Source organism: Enhydra lutris, unplaced genomic scaffold, assembly GCF_002288905.1.
Source record: "Enhydra lutris kenyoni isolate GAN:26980312 unplaced genomic scaffold, ASM228890v2 scaffoldscaffold6, whole genome shotgun sequence".
Classification (NCBI taxonomy): Eukaryota; Metazoa; Chordata; class Mammalia; order Carnivora; family Mustelidae; genus Enhydra; species Enhydra lutris.
The window spans coordinates 13,095,989-13,117,187 of NW_019154090.1; the positions used below are offsets into that span (position 1 = coordinate 13,095,989).

Sequence of the window (21,199 nt, forward strand, 5' to 3'; positions counted from 1 at the left end):
CAAGAACACGAAACAGAAGTTAAAATGTTTTTTGACTCCACATCAAATTAATACTGAGCTTATGCAAATCTTTTTAAATTTTTGTTTTAATTTTTTGAGCATACTTCAATACAGTATAAAACCCTATAAAATAAGTATCTACACAGCACTGTAACTAAAATAATGACTTTATGTGTCTACATTCTCAGAGGCATAATGAATCTACTAAATAAAAAAACAAAAAACAAAATTCATTTGACTCAAAAGATTTTTAAGTAACTTTGCAAGTTCAGTGTTATGGCCACAGATGAAACAAACACACAGTACCTTAGATGTGTGAATTTATGCACTCATCATTAAAAGCTGGCTAGGTGCCATTTTATCATTGATAGAATAGCTTCAAATTCCACTCAGAGCACAACTGCAACTGCACTGAAATCCAGTAGTATAAGCATGCCTGCATGTTATTATGAGGAATCGTGGAAAATTTCACAGGCTGACATCCAGAATGTCTGCGGTTCTTTTTCATATTTCTTTCTTCCTGCAAAGCAGTTATTAGACCAGTAGCTGTCTTATTTTTTTAAGCTGGAAATTTCCACTGTTGTTTTTTTTTTAAACTAGCCTTCTTAAATATAAATTGTAAAATTTCCCAAAATTTCAACATGAAAGAATAATTCTGACAGGAAAGGATTAAAATCTAGATCTTCAAATCAGGGTGAGAGGACTGGTAAGCAAACTAAGGTATCACTCTTTTTAAGGAGGAGCGGCAGAAAGGATCCAGGGAAATACTTAGGTGATTTAAAGTTCCAGTAATTCAATATAAATACTAAATGTGATAAATAGCATATTGTGAAGCTGGTACTTTCCCATTAGCTTGTAGGGAAGGCATTCAAAAGCTAATACAATCAGTAGAATAGTTAAGCACAGAAACCATGAAAAGAGAAGACAGTATACTATAGCTTGGTGAGGAAGGACTACACTACACTAAGAGGTCAAGTCACAGAGATCAGTAAGGGTTAAAGGAAGAAAGACAAACCGGCATGACTAAGATTCAGAGCTTACAAAGGTCTCCAACACTTTTTCATTAGTATTATACCAGACTGATATATTTGATGTTTTTAATCTTAATCTGTAATAATAAGTAAGGAAGTAGACAAGAATGTATTGTTGCATTTTTATTAAAGAGGTAAAAAGACACATCAAGCTCCAGGCTATTTAAGATGAAAAATGACTTTTAATAGTTAAATACAGTAGAAAATTTACTGTTTAAGAACTGATATGTTCTAAGTTAATAATTTTGCTTTTTCCTTCGATTTACGTGAATAAAAAAAATGGGATTATAATACATGTCTACATTACTGCTAACCAAGCTTTAAAGCACCTGTTATTCCCCCAAAATATACATATAACCAAAAATTTTAGCATTAGTACACAGACACTGCTGATCACCAATAAAGATCTGTACCACCAAAGTCTGAGAAAATATTTGCAAAACATATCTGATAAAGAGGTATTTCCAGAATATACATTTTTAAAAAGAAACTCTTAAAATTCGTAACAAGGGGCGCCTGGGTGGCCTAGTCATTAAGCATCTGCCTCTGGCTCAGGTCACAATCCCGGGGTCCTGGGAGGGAAGCCTATTTCTCCCTCTCCTACTCCCCCTGATAGTGCTCCCTCTCTCACTGTGTCTCTCTCTCTGTCAAATAAATAAAATCTTAGAAATTAAAGAAGATCTAAGTAGAGAGATCTAGAACATGTTCACAGAAGACACAACATGTTTTTAAGAAATCAATTCTTGGGACGCCTGGTTGGCTCAGTTGGTTAAGCAGCTGCCTTCCACTCAGGTCATGATCCCAGCATCCTGGGATCGAGTCCCACATTGGGCTCCTTGCTTGGCAGGGAGCCTGCTTCTCCCTCTGCCTCTGCCTGCCACTCTGTCTGCCTATGCTCACTCTCGCTCCTCTCTCTCTGACAAATAAATAAATAAAATCTTTAAAAAAAAAAAAAAAGAAATCAATTCTTCCCAAATTATCAACTGACCCAATGCAATCACAATCAAAACCACACCAGAGATTCTGCAGAGATCAACAAGACTTTTCTAACTGTATGGATATGCAAAGGGCCTAGAAGAGCCAAAACAAACAGGAGGGGGGGAAGACAAAGTTGGATGATTTACCCTATCTGATTTCAAGACTGGGGTTAAGACAGAACTGACCTACATATATTTGGCTGATTTTTTTTTTAAGATTTTATTTATTTACTTGACAGACAGATCACAAGTAGGCAGAGAGGTAGGCAGAGAGAGAGAGAGGGGTAGCAGGTTCTCTGCTGAGCAGAGAGCCAGATGTGGGGCTTGATCCCAGGACCCTGAGATCATGACCTGAGCCACCCAGGCACCCCTATCTGACTGATTTTCAACAAAGGTACCACATCAAAGAAATGGCAAATATATAATCTTTTCAACAAATGGTGGCAGAAAAATTAAACAGCCATATACCAGACTATGAACCTCAACTCTTATCTCACATATACAAAAATTAATTCAAATGATCATAGACTCAAATTTAAGAGCTAACACTATAAAACTTCTAGAAGAAAACATAAGAGAAAATCTTAATAACCTTGGGTTGGGCTAAGATCTCTTAAATGCAAGAAAAACGGCATGAACTATTAAAAAAAATTAATAAACAATTCCAGTAACATTAAAAACTTTTGCTCTTCTAAAAAGTTATGAAAATGTGGGGCACCTGGGTGGCTCAGTGGGTTAAAGCCTCTGCTTTCGGCCCAGGTCATAATCCCAGGGTCCTGGGATCGAGCCCTACATCTGGCTCTCTGCTGGGTGGGGATCCTGCTTCCCATCCCCCTCTCTCTGCCTGCCTCTCTGCCTACTTGTGATCTCTGTCTGTCAAATAAATAAATAAATAATCTTTAAAAAAAATAAAGTTATGAAAATGAAACAGCTGACCACAGTCGCAATTTTTTTTTTTTTTTTTTAAAGAGAGAACAAGCGTGCAGACAGAGGAGGGGGTAGAGGAGCAAAGAAAGAGAATCTTCTTTTTTTTTTTTTCTTAAAGATTTTATTTATTTATTTGACAGATCACAAGTAGGCAGAGACGGGGGCGGGGGGTGAGGGAAGCAGGCTCCCCACTGAGCAGAGAGCCCGATGTGGGGCTGGATCCCAGGACCCTGGGACCATGACCTGAGCCAAAGGCAGAGGCTTTAACCAACTGAGCCACCCAGATGCCCTGAAAGAAAGAGAATCTTAAGAAGGCTCCACACCCAGCACAGAGCCCAGTGTGTGACTCTGTCTCACAACACTGAGATCATGACCTGAGCCAAAATCAAGAGCTGGATTGCTTAACCAACTGAGCCACCCATGTACCCCTCAAATTAAATATTTCTAAAACATATATCCAAAAAAGGTTTGTATCTAAAGAACACTTACATCTCAATTAGATAAACAACCCAACTTAAAAATGGGCAAAAAACATGAACAGACATTTCACCTAAATAAGTACATGAAAATGAAAATATGTTCAACATTTAAGGAAACTCGAATTAAAGCCACAGTGGGAGGGGGGGTGCCCAGTCGGTCAACCGTCTCCCTTAGGCTCAGGTCATGATCCCAGGGACCTGGGATCAAACCCTGCATCAGGCTCCCTGCTCAGTGAGGAGCCTGCTTCTTTCTCCCTGCCGCTCTTCCTGCTTATTCTCTCTCTCTTTCTCAAACAAAATCTTTTTAAAAAATAATAAAAAAGGGGCGCCTGGGTGGCTCAGTGGGTTAAGGCCTCTGCCTTCGGCTCAGGTCATTATCCCAGGGTCCTGGGATCGAGCCCCACATCTGGCTCTCTGCTCAACGGGGAGCCTGCTTCCTCCTCTCTCTCTCTGCCTGCCTCTCTGCCTACTTGTGATCTGTCAAATAAATAAATAATCTTAAAATAATAATAATAATAATAAAAATAAAGCCACAGTGAAATACCACTATATACCCACTAGAATGGCTAACACTGAAAAGACTGACCATACTGAGGTGCCTGGCTGGCTCAGTTGGTGGAGCCTGGACTCTTGATTTGGGGTTATGAGTCAGAGCCCCATGCTGGGTGTTACTCCCAAAAACAAAACAAAACAAAACAAAAAAACTTTAAAGAAATTAAAAAAGACTGTCCATGCCATGTATTGGTGAGCATGTGGAATAACCAAAACTATCATACACTGCTGGGAGGAATTTAAGATGGTACCACCACTTTCAGACACAGGTAGCAGTTTCTTTAAAAAAAAAAAAAAAAAAAAATTTAAGATTTTATTTATTTTGGGGGGTGTAAAGAAAGAACTCAAGGGGCGCCTGGGTGGCTCAGTGGGTTAAGCCTCTGCCTTCAACTCAGGTCATGATCTCAGGGTCCTGGGATCAAGCCCCACATCGGGCTCTCTGCTCAGCAGGGAGCCTGCTTCCTCCTCTCTCTCTGCCTGCCTCTCTGCCTACTTGTGATCTCTCTCTCTGTGTCAAATAAATAAATAAAATCTTTAAAAAAAAAAAAAAGAAAGAAAGAACGAACTTAAATGGTGGGGGGGGGGGGCAGAGAGCCAGAGGGAGTGGGAGAAAAAGTGTCAAGCAAACTCTGCACTGAGCACAGAGCCCAACTTGGGGCTTGATCTCACAACCCTGAGGTCACCAACCTGAGCTGAAACCAAGAGTCAGATGCTTAACCGACTATGCCACCCAGGCATCCCAGTTTCTTAAAATTTTTAAGTGTTGGAACATACACTTACCGTATAACCCAGACATTCCATTATTCAACAGAAATAAAAGCATTATGTCCCCACAAATCCTTGTATATAAATGTCAAAGAAGTGGGGCACCTGGGTGGCTTAGTCCATTAAGCATCTGCCTTCAGCTCAGGTCATGATCTTGGGGTCCTGGGATCGAGCCCCACAAGGGGCTCTCTGCTCAGCAGGGGGCCTGCTTCTCCCTCCCCCTCTGCCTGCCTCTCTGCCTACTTACAATCTGTGTCAAATAAATAAATTAAATCTTTGAAAAAATAAGAATAAAAGTACTGATATATGCAGGACACCTGGCTGGCTCAGTTGGTAGAGCATACAACTAACTCCTGATCTCAGGGTTTGAGCCTTTAAAAGATTACTTAAAAATAAAATCTTTTTTGGGCTCCTTGCTCGGCAGGGAGCCTGCTTCTCCCTCTGCCTCTGCCTGCCACTCTGTCTGCCTGTGCTTGCTCTCTCTCTCTCTCTGACAAATAAATAAACAAAATCTTTAAAAATAAAATAAAATAAAATAAAATTTTTTTTTAAAAAAATCTATTGACATATGCAAGAACATGGATGAGATGAATCCCAAAATGACTATACAGTAAGTAAAAGAAAGCAGCTCCCCTCAAAGAAAGTACATAGTACTTTTGGTTTTCAGCTTAGAGGAAGCAAAGGTGCAACTGTCTTCAGTCATCTCAAATCCAGGTTCATCCAACACCAGATGCCTCCACCATGCTGCCTGCCTAAGTTCAAACCCAACCAGATCAGTGCTCGCTTCGGCAGCACATATACTAAAATTGGCGATACAGAGAAGATTACCATGGCCCCTGCGCAAGGATGACATGCAAACGAAGCAGATCAAAATCATATACGTGAAGTGCACCAGTGCGGAAGTCAGTGCCATTTCTGAGCTGGCCCCCAAGATCAGCCCCCTAGATCTGTCACCAAAAAAAGTTGGTAATGACATCATCAAGGCAACTGGTGATTGGAAGGGTAGAGGATTACAGTGAAACTGACCACTCAGAACAGAAAGGCCCAGACTGAAATGGTACCTTCTGCCTCTGCCCTGATTATCAAAACCCTCAAGGAACCTCCAAGAGAAAGAAAGCTGCAGAAAAACAATGAGTGGTGTTTTCTTGGTTAAGCAGAGCGGAAATACTACTTTTGATGAGATGGTCAACAATGCCCTACAGATGAGGCACAGATCTTTACCCAGAGAACTCTCTAGAACCATTAAAGAAATCCTGGGGACTGCCCAGTCTTTGGGCTGCAATGCTGGTGGCCACCACGCTCATGACATCATAGATAAATCAACAGTGGTTCAGTTGAATGCCCAGCTAGTTAAGAACTACAAAGGAGGGGCACCTGGGTGGCTCAGTGGGTTAAGCCGCTGCCTTCGGCTCAGGTCATGATCTCAGGGTCCTGGGATCGAGCCCCGCATTGGGCTCTCTGCTCAGCGGGGAGCCTGCTTCCTCCTCTCTCTGCCTGCCTCTCTGCCTGCTTGTGATCTCTCTCTGTCAAATAAATAAATAAAATCTTTAAAAAAAAAAAAAAAGAACTACAAAGGAAAATATTTCAATAAAGGATCATTTATTTGACAGCCAATTGGGGGAATGGAGTACATAGCAAACAATTCTATTTACATAAAATGCTCAAAAAGTTCAACTAATCTTCAGTGACATAAGGCATATCAGTAATTATGGAAGATAGGGGAGGAATAGGTTATAAAGAGCTAGGAGGGTGCTTGGGTGGCTCAGTGGATTGGGCCTCTGCCTTCAGCTCAGGTCATGACCTCAGGGTCCTGGGATCAAGCCCCACATCAGGCTCTCTGCTCAGCAGGGAGTCTATGTCTCCCCCTCTCTCTCTGCCTGCCTCTCTGCCTACTTATGATCTCTCTGTCAAATAAATAAATAAAATCTTCAAAAAAAATTAAAAAAGAGTTACGAGAATGCTTCTATTAGAATTAATAGCTATTTCCATTATTGTAATCATGGTGACAGATCCAGAGGTAGACCTCTATGTCAAAACTCAAATTATACACTTTAAATATATGTAATTAACTGAATGTCAATTATACCTCAATAAAACTTAAAAAAAGAAAAAACCAAACTATAGTGATAGAAAGCAGAACATTACAAATACTACAAAACCCAGAAGAGGACTGAATAGAAATGGGCAAGACTGAACTTTCTGGGTGATGTAAATGTTCTATATCTTGATTGTAGCGGTAGTAACACAACAGTTTACATTTGTCAAAACAAATGGCACACTCAAAGTAGTTCAATTTTAGTATAAGGATACCTCAAAAAAGCAGATTTCTACATATTAAAAAAAAAACACATCCAAATGTTATATAGGTACATTTTAAACACCTTTAAACACATTAAACAGAATATATATAATCACAACATACTGTAGTTTACACTACATTAATCTATGCTACCAGTTTAACATACTTTCTTTTCTTTTAAATATTTTATTTGTAAGTAATCTCTACACCCAACATGGGGCTTGAACTCACAACCCCAAGATCAAGAGTCATATGCTCTTCCAACTGAGCCAGCCAGGCACTCCTTATTTTACATTTTTCAAAATTTTACAGTTGATTTTTTTGTGTGTTACAAAAGAAAAAGAAATCATAAAAGCACTAGAAGAAACACACTGCTGGTGGACTCATAAATTGATACAACCTCTATAACCGGGAGCTAGTTGCAATTATCTATAAAACTTAAATTCATACTCTTTAATACTCTAGCATTTTACTTCCAGAAATTTTTATATACTTAACAAATGGGAACAAAGAAATATGTATGAGAATATTCACTTACAGCTTTGTAGTGATATTAAACTGGATATATTATGATATATCCACACAGCAGAATACTGTATAAATATTAGAAAGAATTTAGTAGTTATAAACATAGATATGAAGCCTTCCCCTACACAATCCAGAATAGGGCTCCAAGTGCCAATTACATAAGTGAGTTTATTTTATGAAAATATATCTGCCTATACTCACGTATGCTACACTTTAATACAAAATTTACCCAAAAATGGGCACCTGGGTGGCTCAGTGGGTTAAGCCGCTGCCTTCGGCTCAGGTCGTGATCTCAGGGTCCTGGGATCGAGTCCCACATCCAGCTCTCTGCTCAGCAGGGAGCCTGCTTCCCTCTCTCTCTGCCTGCCTCTCTGCCTACTTGTGATCTCTCTCTGTCAAATAAATAGGTAAAATCTTAAAAAAAAAAAAATTTTTTTTACCCAAAAAAGGAGAAATTCACAAAACTTGAAAGCTTTTAAGCATGTGCATTTATACGTCTTGAGTTAACAATGACTCTATAGTTAATAATTCTGAGATGGGATAGGGAGGTGGCCAGGAGACAGCTGAGGAAGGACCCCTTGCTTTCCAGTGTATTCTCATGGTACCACTGTACTCATGGTACCTTGAATTTGTCCCATGTGCTACTGTTATATATATCAAAAAATATTTTTAAATTCAGACCATTTGCAACCATAACTCTGTATGGGTTGGGATTTTCATAATACAGAAATAAACTAGAAGCAGAGATGGATTTAGATCCATAACAGTTCTTCATAACCCAATTTCAAATTTTTATATTCATCAGAGCAATCTCATTTTCACTGCCTTTATAACCAGCAAACAGTTTAAATTTCAACTTAGAATATAAATTTTAATAAAATCACATTTTCTATTTTGAATAGGGTTTTGTAGAAGACTTCATTTGAAGAAAAAAAAAAGGGCTCTAAAGTACAAAAGACTGTTAAATGAGATGATATACATTAAATACCAAACACTGTCCAAGCATATAGGCTTGGATAAATGGTAGCTTTTATCTTTTATATCTAAGAATATAAATCAGAACACAGCAAAGAGAATTTTACTAGGCTAAGAGCAGGGAAGACAGAACAAGGGAAACTTAACAGCAACTAGAGTATAAAATACATAGAATTAAGGAAATAATGCTGGAAATGTAGATTAGAGTCAGATTATTAAAGGCTTTGGGAACTCCAAGGGAAGTTTAATTTCATATTCTTAGACAATGAACAATAGATTTTATGCCTTCGAGCAGTCAAGTAAGAGGAAGGGATAAGTTTTTAAAAAATAAAAAGGAGGAGAGCCTGGCTGGCTTAGTTGGTGGAGCATGTGACTCTTGATCTTGGGGGTCATGAGTTCAAGTCCCACACTTGGCACAGAGACCACTTAAAAAAAAAAAAAGAAAAGAAAAGAAATAAAGAAGAAACAAAGGAGAAATGAGACTCTCTCATAAACAACAGATGAAAGCCAGTTTCGGGGAGCCTGGGTGGCTCAGTCGTTCGGCTCAAGTCACGATCCCCAGGGTCCTGGGATGGAGACCCACATTGGGCTCTCTGCTCAGCAGGAGGCCTGCTTCTCCCTCTCCCTCTCCCTCACCCACTCCTTTATGCTTGTGTTCTCTCTCTCTGTGTCAAATATATAAATAAAATCTTAAAAAAAAAAAAAAAAGCCGAAGTCTAGTAACCTCTTTGGAAGCAATTAGGAAAGAACCATTTAAAGTTTTAAATGCTTCTTGGGGCGCCTGGGTGGCTCAGCGGGTTAAAGCCTCTGTCTGCGGCTCAGGTCATGATCCCAGGGTCCTGGGCTCGAGCCCCACATCGGGCTCTCTGCTCAGCAGGGAGCCTGCTTCCCCTCCTCTCTCTGCCTGCCTCTCTGCCTGCCTCTCTGCCTGCCTGTGATCTCTGTCTGTCAAATAAATAAATAAAATCTTTAAAAAAAAAAAAAAAAAAAAACTTAAAAGTTTTAAATGCTTCCTTTGATTCAGAAATTTCATGTCCAAGATGTCTATACTGAGATATACTCAAGCCTACACACAGATCTACATATAGTTCACTGTAGTATCAATCAAAATAGTAAAAGATTGGAAATAGCAAGCAAAACTCGTTAAAGTAAGTTTTACAAAATCCATTTGGACAATGGAATTATTATACAGCCTTTTAAAACTCTGAAATATAGAAGGCTCTCCAAGTTCTTTTGTTAAATGAAGATAGTGGGAACCTCATTTTAATTAGAAATAAAGAAGGGGGGACGCCTGGGTGGCTCAGTTGGTTAAGCAGCTGCCTTCAGCTCAGGTCATGATCCCAGCGTCCTGGGATCGAGTCCCACATCAGGCTCCTTGCTCGTCAGGGAGCCTGCTTCTCCCTCTGCCTCTGCCTGCCATTCTGTCTGCCTGTGCTCGCTCTCTCTCCCTCTCTCTCTCTCTGACAAATAAATAAATAAAATCTTTAAAAAAAAAAAAAAAAAGAAATAAAGAAGGGGGGGGAAAAACAAATAGAGGAAAAGATTAGGAAAAAAAATACTGAAAAATACTGAAGAGAGAGACATCCACAACTACATGCACAGAATATCCTCTAACTTCAGTAGCCTTTGGGAAAGGGGGTAGCTATAAAGACCAAAATCCTTACTTTAAAATCCTTACTTTCTCAAGGTATACTTTTTTGTACTGCTTCAACTCTACCATGTTTATGCCTCCTTTTCAATTAAAAAAAAACAAAAAAAACAAAACTTTTTTTCTCTTACTGTAACAGCACTACAGAATAAAAGATGTGGGAAAGAGAGATCAGAAGCAGCAATTAATTCCCTTTACATCTAACCCATCTCCTCCATGAAGTTTTCCCTAACAATTCCAGTTGAAAATAACCTTTTCCTCCTCTGAACTTCTGAACCACTTATTTATTATGTTGCTGCAGCTATATATTTTTTTCATTTACACTTATTTCTCAACTAGATTATAAGCTCCTAGATCACAAAGGGATTTTAATGCCTACAGTGCTTAGCACAATTCTTTGGAGAACAGTGGTACTGAATAAAAACATTTGGACAACTTACAGAAGGACTATCCAGTCCTAGGGCATTTGGGAAACATGAACGTATTCTAAGATCCAGGGATGATTTAATCTGGGACAACTCTATGGGGGAGACACAGGTCCAAGCAAATCCTTAGGACTCTAATTTATCTCACTATCCAGATAGAAAAGTGGACTTGAGAGTTACAACTCTAGAAACTTTCATATCCAAACACTTGGGGGGGGGGGGGACTTAAAATGAGTATGATTGAAAAAATAGAGGATTTCGGGGCGCCTGGGTGGCTCAGTGGATTAAAGCCTCTGCCTTCGGCTCAGGTCATGATCCCAGAGTCCTGGGATCGAGCCCCGCATCAGGCTCTCTGCTCGGCAGGGAGCCTGCTTCCTCCTCTCTCTCTCTGTCTGCCTCTCTGCCTACTTGTGATCTCTATCTGTCAAATAAAATAAAATTAAATTAAAAAAAAAAAGAGGATTTCAAAAGCTTAATAAAAGAAATAGTCCCCACCTCAAAAAAATAGACAATTGGACTGAATCTGTCCTACCAATCAATAAATACTGACTCCTATGCATGTGAGGAGACAATAAAATTCATATCAGAAATTAAGAACTGTATTTTCAGCTGTGGTAGTCTGGGAAATTTACCTGAGGTAGGATCTGAACTGAACCTTAAAGACTAGGCCTAGATAGCAAGGGAGAAGAGCCAGAAAGAAGCAGTGTGACTGAAATAAGGGGCAAGAAAAATGGGAAAGATTGATTTTTTTTTTTTTAAAGATTTTACTTATTTATTTGACAGAGGGAGAGAGATCACAAGTAGGCAGAGAGGCAGGCAGAGGGAGAAACAGGCTCCGTGCTGAGCAGAAAAGCCCAATGCGGGGCTGGATCTCACCAGGACCCTGAGACCATGACCTGAGCCAAAGGCAGAGGCTTAACCCACTGAGCCACCCAGGTGCCCCAAAAGATTGTTTTAAAAAAGACTATGATAAGAACTGAATATTAGGTTAAGGATTTTGGATTCTACTGTGCAGATTTTTAGGCAAAAACTCTAATCAAAACGCTGTTTAATAAGTACAGAGAGGACTTAGGGAAAGAACAGAGACTACTTTGAAAGCTGATATATAATCTAGAAATAAAGGGCCTGAATGGCAGTTTTAGAAGCTGCAATGAGGGGCGCCTGGGTGGTTCAGTTGGTTAAGCAACTGCCTTCAGCTTGGGTCATGATCCTGGAGTCCCGGGATAGGACCCCTAGAATCCATTCCGCATCACACTCCCAGCTCAGCGGGGAGTAGGCTTCTCCCTCGGACCCTCCCTCCTCTTGCTCTCTCTCTTTCAAGTAAATAAATAAAATCTTAAAAAAAAAAAAAAAAAGAAGTTGTAATGAAAATATATTTAAGAGAGACGTATCAATAGGACTCTGCAAAAACAAAACCAGTTTATCCAAATCCACTCACTTAACATTTATTGAATATTTACACACCCAGTCTTAAAATACCTTACCTCGGAGCTCTTACCAGTGATTTCTCACCAACAAAAACTGCTCTCTCCATATTAAAATCTTACTCATTCTTCAAAGTCCTGCATCCTGATCACCTGGTCAGAAGTAGTCCCCTTCCTCCTCTAAACTACTCCTTGATCTTCATAAGCCAAATAGATTGCCTTGTAGTGAAGTGATGAGTAACTGACTGTGTGCACTTGGAGGTCAAAACCTTTTTAACTCCCACAGTGCCTTAAACACTACAAACTTAACAAACACTGGGTAAGTTTGTGTGTGTACAGGGGAGTGGGCAACCACCAAACAGTAGCAAATTAAAGATTAAAGTTTAAGACTAGAAGTACAGAGGTAGGAAAAGTCAGGTTAAAAAGTAACACGTGAGGATGCCTGAGTGGCTCAGTCCGTTAAGCGGTTGCTTCGGCTGAGATCAGGAAGGATCCCAGGGTCCAGGGATCGAGTCTCACATCAGGCTCCCTTGCTTAGCAGGGAGCCTGCGTCTCCCTCTCCCTTGGCCTGCAGCTCCACCTACTTGTGCGCTCTCTCTCTCTCTCTGTCAAATAAATAAATAAAATCTTTAAAAATAAATAAATAAAAGCAACATGTGGGAGATATTTTGTACTTTAAGGAGAGAAAAAGAAAACTGGAGCTTTTTGGACTTCACAATTCCAGGTTCACCTAACTTGGGATCCAACCACCAAAGGCTTCCACCATTCCAGATGTGGTTGTGCACTTTGAAGTAGCTTCCTGAATTCATTTTATTGATTCCTGATGAAATTATTGTTAATATTTAACACAGTAATAGTTTTATCTTATTACATGAAGGAGATACTACGGGCCCTCCAATGGATGTAACATGTGTGTAGTTATTCTTTTCACTGGCAAAGTGAGATTTTCCTAGATGCAGCCAAATACTTGCTCTGACTGCTATGGGGCCAAACATCGTGGCCGGGGTGAAAATCTTAAAAACACAACCACTACCAGACAGGTAAAGAGGAAAGAGATGAATGTGGATGGAGCAGAAGGTATTTAGTCTAAAGACACAATTCGGTGAAGAGAATACTGGGTAATCCTTAAAACATTTTCAAATAAAGCTGCTAAATTTCAATCTGGAAACAAAATCAAGCTGATACAGCTACTCTACAGAGTGACTTAAATTCAATAATCCATTTCACTGATGACAGCTTTACTGAGAGTAAAGAAAAATATGACTTCATTTTCTTACACAGAAGGAGGGGACCGAAAATTCTCCCCCCGCTCCCGCTTCCACAGGCACATGTGTACAAGCACTCGCTTTAGAGCTTACAGCACATACTAGGGTGAGGTCGGGAGCTCAAAGTCATTTTACTCCAAACTGATGAGTCAGCACTGAAAGGTTACTATTATCTGGTCTAAAGAGCTTAATCCGTTTAATGTTTGACCAACAAAATTTAAATATAAGGACATTCTACATATTTATACAGTACATTAATTTTATAAAAATTTTCCAATATAATGAACCTTGGAAAACCACATACTCCATCCACTTTATTTTATAAATTTTAAGTAAGACCTAGAGACTGATTTGCAGGAAGCTTACAGTACTAGCTTAGAAATTATTCTCTTCACAGTTAAGTATCACTTTTAAAGTAACAAGCTAACAAATGATACTGATTAGGTAACAAAGTGGGGAAATATTTAGAGGTAAATTTTTTTTATATAAATTTATTTTTAGTAATCTCTACACCCAATGTGGGGCACGAACTCATGGCCTACAGATCAAGAGTCACATGCTGTTCCAAGTAAGCTAACCAGGCCCCCGGAGATTTTTTTTTTTTTAAGTTGTTTTAAAACTGAGCGTGTATGATCATCAGTAACAATTAACTCTCATTTATAAAAACGTCAGTTTAGGACATTTAGATTATGATAAATAAATACTTCCTCTCAAAGTAAAAGTAATTTGGTTTTAGATTTCACTCAAATAGAACAGCAAAGTATATTTACTCTGAAAGTCTCCCCCCTCACTTTTTTTTCTTGTTAAAGCTCTTTCTTCCCCTCCCCACGCATTCTCCTCTTTTGTGCTCAAGTTCTCAAATGCATAAGATGGAGGAACAATACCACAATGCAACTGCAGGCTTCCTGCCTACTAGCCAGTCATTATTCTTGACTCGAGAACTTTCAAAACACTGCTTGGGTTGCTTTGAAATTCCCTCTTTCAGATTTGCCCTCCTTCATGGAACATCTATTTAAAAGAATGACTTCAAAAATGTCTTGCTACACCCAATCACAACTCTCTAAGCAAAATAAAAATGCTAGCTTTAGGTATGAAAGTGAGATGTAAATGCCTTAAATTCACTGAACATCAATCTGAAAGTATAGGACAAAAAAAAAAAAAAAAAGTCTATTTCCGACAAGCATAACAGTATTTTTATCATACGTTTATTAATCCTGTTACTGAAAAATTCTGTATTTATGAATTTTTTTCATCACTTTCATCACTACCATCACTTTTTAACACCATATAGATCTCTGTCTTGGAACTACAACTGGATCAATGGAAAAGGGCTACCTTAATTATTACTGACAAAGTAAAGTGCACACCAAAATGAAGTATATTCACTTATTTTTAAAAGTTACCAAGGGCAGAAAAAAATTACCAGCAGCAGTCACCTGGAAACCTGGGGAATTTCCCACTTCCTTTGACCACACTTTGATGGTGGCAGTAGTACTTATAAGTTTATTTAGTTGTTGAGATAAGCCAATGGTGCTATTCTAGACCAAGATACGGGGTGTAGGGAGGGGGGATAAATTATATACCCAGTTAAACATGGGTTTTTTCCTTTTTTTTGAAGGCAAAAGCATTGAAAGTGAACATCAAACACATTGGTACATGAGTAATAACTAGTCAAATTGTTACAATAAATAAAAATTTTTCCAACACCTCTAACAAAAACAAAAAGACTAATCTATTTCAAACAATATTCAAAAAAGCTCAATCCCAGTACAACCAAATAATTTAGCTAGTCCCCTGGAGTTTGTTATAATGGGATTTAACCTGTACACTCAACATTCAATTAACCATGAGGCTTATCCTAATTGAGGATTATGCTGACTTCTGCAGTCTTTTCCCATCTATCCATCTACCACTCCTACTCAGCTGCCATAGCTACCAAAAGCAAAGCCCCAGGGAGCAGTAGATTATCCATTACTATGTGGTACCCATGCCAATATTCATTCCCTTTTCATCCTTACATGGATGATGAAGAATTAAATTTAGCAATCTAATCAGCCTAGTTTCCAAAAAGTGAAACTTCGGAACCCTCACTCATAACCTCTAACCAAACAAATTAAACGTTTCAGAAGAATACCGTCATAGGTGACCAACAGACAAGGAAAGTCACACTTTCCTAGAACGTATCGATAAAAAAATATTAATAGAAAAGAAAAAAAAGGACATTCCTAATGAAAAATGTGAAAAATGACTAACAGAAGAGACTAGTCCACTGAAAATATTCTTTGAAATGGGATAGATAGATCAGACATCTTTCCTTTGCCTCTAGGCCACAAAATTTACTACAGCTAAATAAACCTTTATTACTGCCCCCCTGTAAACTGACCTACGCCGGCAGAACCTACCAAACTGAGTTAATGCTGACAAAGTTGGGAAGTGGCACTATGTAGTCTAAGATTATGCAGTTTATGGATAAATCAGCCTCCTAGACAAGCACAGGTCTTCCCCCTCAACTCCTGCTGTGTATCTTCTGGCCATTTTCCTGTTCATTTAACAACTCTCCACCAGAAGGGAAAGGTGATTAAATTCAAGTCAATTCCATTATTTGTTAGGAGCTGAAAATAAGGTTAGACTCTGGATAAACTGTACCCTTAACCCAAAACAATCTCCCAGAAACCCTATCGAAAAAGCAATGGGCTAAATGAATTTACCTAGCAAACACTAACAAAATGAAGGAGTAAGACTCATTACAATAGAGCCCCTCCTCCACTTTAACTGAGAAATGCTCATTTTGTAATCCCTTCCCCACCCCCAAAAAGCACTCAATAAAATGGAAGAAAATGCCTACATTTTACTGCAGTACTCAATCTCAATGCTATCCCTGAGGATCTAAACTAACATACAGGGGCACCTGGGTGGCTCTGTGGGTTGAGCCTCTGCCTTCGGCTCGGGTCATGATCCCAGGTCCTGGGATCGAGCCCCACATTGGGCTCTCTGCTCCACAGGGAGCCTGCTTTCTCCTCTCTCTCTCTGCCTGCCTCTCTGCCTGCTTGTGATCTCTGTCAAATAAATAAATAAAATCTTTAAAAATAAATAAATAAATAAATAAACTAACATACAATCACCTATTTCTTTAATCTATTTAACTATGAGAAAGAGAAAAGTTAACATACATTTCCAAAACTAATATTCTCTCTCAGAGCTTTAACCACTCAATAATGCAAAGAAAGAAAGAAAGAGAAATTAATTCTATACTACGGAATACCTAATAAGTTCAAACCAAACTGGGACAGGTCCTCTCTGGTTTAACCTATGAGAAACTACATGAGACACTCATCAACATGATCAACAACTCATTTTTCTAGTCCTAAGTAGCATTATAGTAACAACTGCATTGAACTGCGGTCATTTTCCAGTATAGACAGCCACTGGAGGCTATACTCGTTCTAAACTTGCAACAAATCAAGTTTTCAAAAGTAGTCTACATCCTCAGGCCAAGGCTTGAAATTATATAGTCTAAAAAAATGCAAAAAGAAACCCTAAAGCCTTTATTTTAACACCAATTTGGCACAGGACAATAGTAGTTTGGTTTTTTATCATACCCTACTGTCCAAACTAAAATATTTTTAAATTATTCTTTTAAGAAATTTCTCAAAAACACAGTAGTCTTTAAAAGAAACTACTCTAGAATATCATTTTTAAAACACAAAGGACTAAATTAAAAAAAAAAAAAAAAAAAACTTATCTTTAGTACGTCCCTGATACGGTAAGGAAGTTTACTTCAAAAGACCAGTCAAGAAGGCTTTAGTAAGTAACCATTTCGAAAACTACTTTTTAGGGGAGCCTGGGTGGCTCAGTTGGTTAAGCAACTGCCTTCCACTCAGGTCATGATCCTGGAATCTGGGGATAGAGCCCTCATCAAGCTCCTCGCTCAACAGGGAGTCTGCTTCCCCCCCCCTCCCCCCCCCCCCCCCCCCCGCCTGCTGCTCTCCCTGCTTGCACTTTCTCTCTCTGTCAAATAAATGAAAATAAAATATTTTCCAAAAAAATTTTTTAAACTATTTTTTTATTTCGCATCTCCTAGAAAAAGAATCCAGCGTCCAAAAGTACACTGACTCCCTGCTGAATGAATGCCAATTTATTTGGGTGGAGGGATTTATTGAAAAAAACTACTCATACAGGGATAAGAATATATCCCTGATATAAGGTATCTCTTAATTTTTTTAAAGATTTTATTTATTTATTCGACACAGAGGGAGAGAGAGCCCAAGCAGGGGATACAGCAGCCAGAGGGAGAGGGAGAAGCAGGCTTCCTGCACAGCAGAGGGCCTGATGTACGGCTGGATCCCAAGACCCTGGGATCATGACTGGAACCGGAGCCAAAGGCAGACGCTTAACCGACGGAGCCCCCCAGGTACCCCAATAAGTAACTCTTATATGGGAGGGAGGGGTGGACAGTACACTCAATTTCAAAATATAATGACATTATTTAATACAATCCCTAGCAGCCTAAATTCTAATATCACTCAATTTTTTTAACAAATTGTTAGTGTGGGTAAATTCAAAACCACAATTCTAAAACTTACAAAAATAGAAATCCTGTTACTTATGCTGAGGCTATTTTGCATTTCCAAAGGTTCTGTAGGTAAGGAATATTTTATGGTAAAAATATTTCCTACAAACTGCTCTAGAAACATTACCGCTTCCCACTTATTCCACAATCCTCATGTCCAAAATGTCGTTCTATAGGCTAGAAGCTGACATATACCTTTTTTTTTTTAATACTGATTGGACAATGAACTCACTTCTATCAATACATGAAATACCACTATAATTTAGGATCACAGGCAACCTAGATTACGGCTCATTTAAATGCAGAACCTGAAGCAACCTCCAGTGACAGGAGCTATAGGGTTCAATATCATTTTACATGTTACAGAGGCTTCATCTTACATATAAACAATGAACCCTGGCAGCCTTCTTCATCCTAAAGCCCCACAGATTGTTACTTCTTTAAGGGTGTTAGTACATAAGGCAACATAAGCACTTAAGTTCAGAAGCCTTTTCTTAAGATCTATCAACATTTGTTCAAGACCGTGATAAGAAAATAATATTCCCACCACATTTTCCCTTTCTTCTGTTCATTTTATTTTCCTGTTTTTTGGTACCCAACAAGAGTATGGTTCAAATAAAAATCTTAAGATAATTATTCCAAAGACCAAAGATACTCTAGAAACCCAGTAATAGTCACTGCCTCCCAGGAACCCGAATTACCTGGATTGCAGGGTTTACAGGAGAGACTCATTTTTCAATGTTTGTGTACCTTTCCAGTTGGATGTTATATCTATTCTAAATAGAGCAATAATTTAAATTTTTTTCAAGAACAAACATTACATGAACTTCCAGATTTCCGTTTAACAGTTTATGGGGCATTCATAAGACCTGTGGGGGGGGGGTTTGCTGTTGTTTTCTTGGTGGGGGGGGGGGGGTGGGGGCCTTTTTTGCTGTTGTTTTCCATCCTCCATACAACCTGCTGCAACACATACTGAAGCTGTCTTGCAGCCCGGGCTCAGGTAGGTGGATCGGAGGCCAGGCGTTTAAATCAAGGAGATGCAGCGATCTCACTCAATACTACTACCACTCGCTCATCTCATTCAAATCCATTTAAACCCACTGCAGCAAGACAGCTGGTACTCGCCTTCCTCTTTCTTTACCGTACAGGCTTAATAACAAAAACAGGTTGGCTTTGAAGCGCTGCTCAAAAACTGCAAAAAAGGGAAGTCTTCACATTCGGGAGGGGGGAAAAAAAAAAGTTTCGACTTCGGGAGAATTTCATACCTTTCATGTCATTCCATTTTGGAATCCCGAACTCCTCCTGCTTAGTGAGATTCTGAAACGATGCTTTCTCCCTCTCAGAACTGCTCTTTTGGTTTAACTTTTCCACCCTAAGTGCCCCCAAACTAGAAGCAACTAAGCTTTCCAACGGCTCGTGGCTTTTTGGTTTTGGGGGTTTTTTGTGGGTTTTGTTTGTTTGTTTGTTTTAAAGCATGTGCAAGACAATTTAAACCCTTACAAACTGAATCAATGTACGTAAGGTAAGATTAGAGATGCGGACGGGAAAAACAGTACTAATAAAGACAGCCAAACCCCAAATATGATCTACCAACTTCCCACTTGCCATTTCCCAACCTTCACACCAGAGGTAGCAAAATGCCTTTTCACTGAGAAAACTGCGGAGAACCTACCCGTGCCCAAAATAAAATTCCGCAGATAATTCGAGTTAAAATACTAAAAATGCCCAAGTGAAGGAGGAAACACAGCAACAAAATGCAACCCGATTCTGAGAGCGACTTGGAGGCTGGCGTGGGGGTCGGTGGGGTCTGTACGGCTTCCCCCGCCCCCTAATTCTTCAGAATAACTGCGAAGGAGCCGAGGCAGCGGCAGGAGGAGGACGCGGGGAGCGTTCTAAAGCAGCCCTAAGGGCTGGGAGAAGATAAAAACTTTAGGGACAGGAGGGAAAAAGCGGGTCCCCGCAGTCCCCCCCAAACTCGTCGGGGTGACCCCTCCGCGAGAAGACCCCCTTGCACCCCCAAGCCGGCTGCCGCCCCACCTCGACTCCCCTTCTTCCTGCCGCGGGCCGCCCCAGGCTGCGGAGAAGCAACGCGGCCCCGACACCCCGAAACTATCTCAGCGCGCCCCCCTCTCGGCGCGCCCCTCAGCGCCTCCGCGGAGGCGCAGCCGTCGGCTCGCGGCAGCCCAGGGACTCGCCCTCTTTTCCTCCGCCTCGCACTCCACCCCCTCGCCCGCCGCCGCTCCTCCTTTATCTCCACTCACCGCCCGCCGCCATTTTCCTCGCAGCTCAGCTTTAAATCGGAAACTCGCCGCTCAGCCCGCAGCCGCCGCCACTGCCGCCGCCACCGACTCAGCCGCCGCGGCCGCCGCCGTCGCTGTGGAGGGGCTGAAGTGGCAGCGGCTGGAGCCGCGGCGCGGGGGCCTCCGGGATATGTAGTCCCTAGGCCACGCCCAGCACTACCGGTCCCAGGGGGCCTTGCGCGGCCGGGGCGCTAGGTGCCCCCGCCCGGCCCAGCTCCCGGGGCTCCAGGGCGTGGCTGTGTGGATCCTTCCGTCGCTTTCGCTCGCTCACTGCGTGGGAGCTGCAGCGGGGTCCGGAGGACTAGAATGCAGCCCTAGCCCTGCCTTTAATCTTGTCACACTTGCCTTCGTCCAGTAATATCTAACATTTACTGAGCGTTTATTGTGTGCCAAGTACTGGTCCTCAAAAGAAGCATCCCTTTGGGACCACTGTCATCCTCATTGTTCGGAGGAGCAAACTGAGGCACAAGGTCATAAGCCACCGGGTTGTTCATTAGATGCTAAAGCCACTGGGCGAAAGGTTGTTTGACAATAGTATATTCAGTATATATCATTCCACTATGTACCATTCCACAGAGTAGCTTGCTTTGCAGTGGACAGAGCTGGCAGACACCTTAACCAGAAGATGTCGTCACCAGCACTACCACTTAGCGTCACCAGTAGTGGATCAAACTGATACTCTGTGTCTCCTGATACGATGCGATGGGGATGGCATTATGCCTCCTCTGTAGTATCCCTGCCCAAATAATAGCTAACCTGAACCTAACTATGGAGAAACAACCAGACAAACCCAGAATGTGGGATATATGCTACAAAACATCTCGCCTGAGCTCTTAAAAATACCAAAGCGGGAAAGAGATGAGAACCAAATGCATTAGATGAGCCTCGACTGGATCGAGGTTTTTCTTTTTCCTTAATGTAAAAAGGATTTAGGAGGGAAATTTTAGTATGCACTATATATTAGATAATACTATTGAATCGGTATTAAGTGTGTTGAGCGCCAATAGAACAAAATAACCAAATATCTGCTTTAT

General features: G+C 40.4%; 1 protein-coding gene and 1 pseudogene across 1 annotated transcript in view; one reads left to right on the plus strand and one right to left on the minus strand.

The window, feature by feature from the left end:
* LOC111141850 (nuclear receptor coactivator 3) overlaps positions 1 to 20,177 on the minus strand; it is a 138,384-nt gene extending 118,207 nt beyond the window's left edge. The window contains exon 1 of the mRNA XM_022494688.1: positions 20,127 to 20,177. The gene's annotated coding sequence lies outside the window, so the exon portion shown is untranslated. The remainder of the gene's footprint in view (positions 1 to 20,126) is intronic.
* LOC111141521 lies at positions 5,547 to 20,301 on the plus strand (annotated as a pseudogene).
* Positions 20,302 to 21,199: the final 898 nt, after the last annotated feature.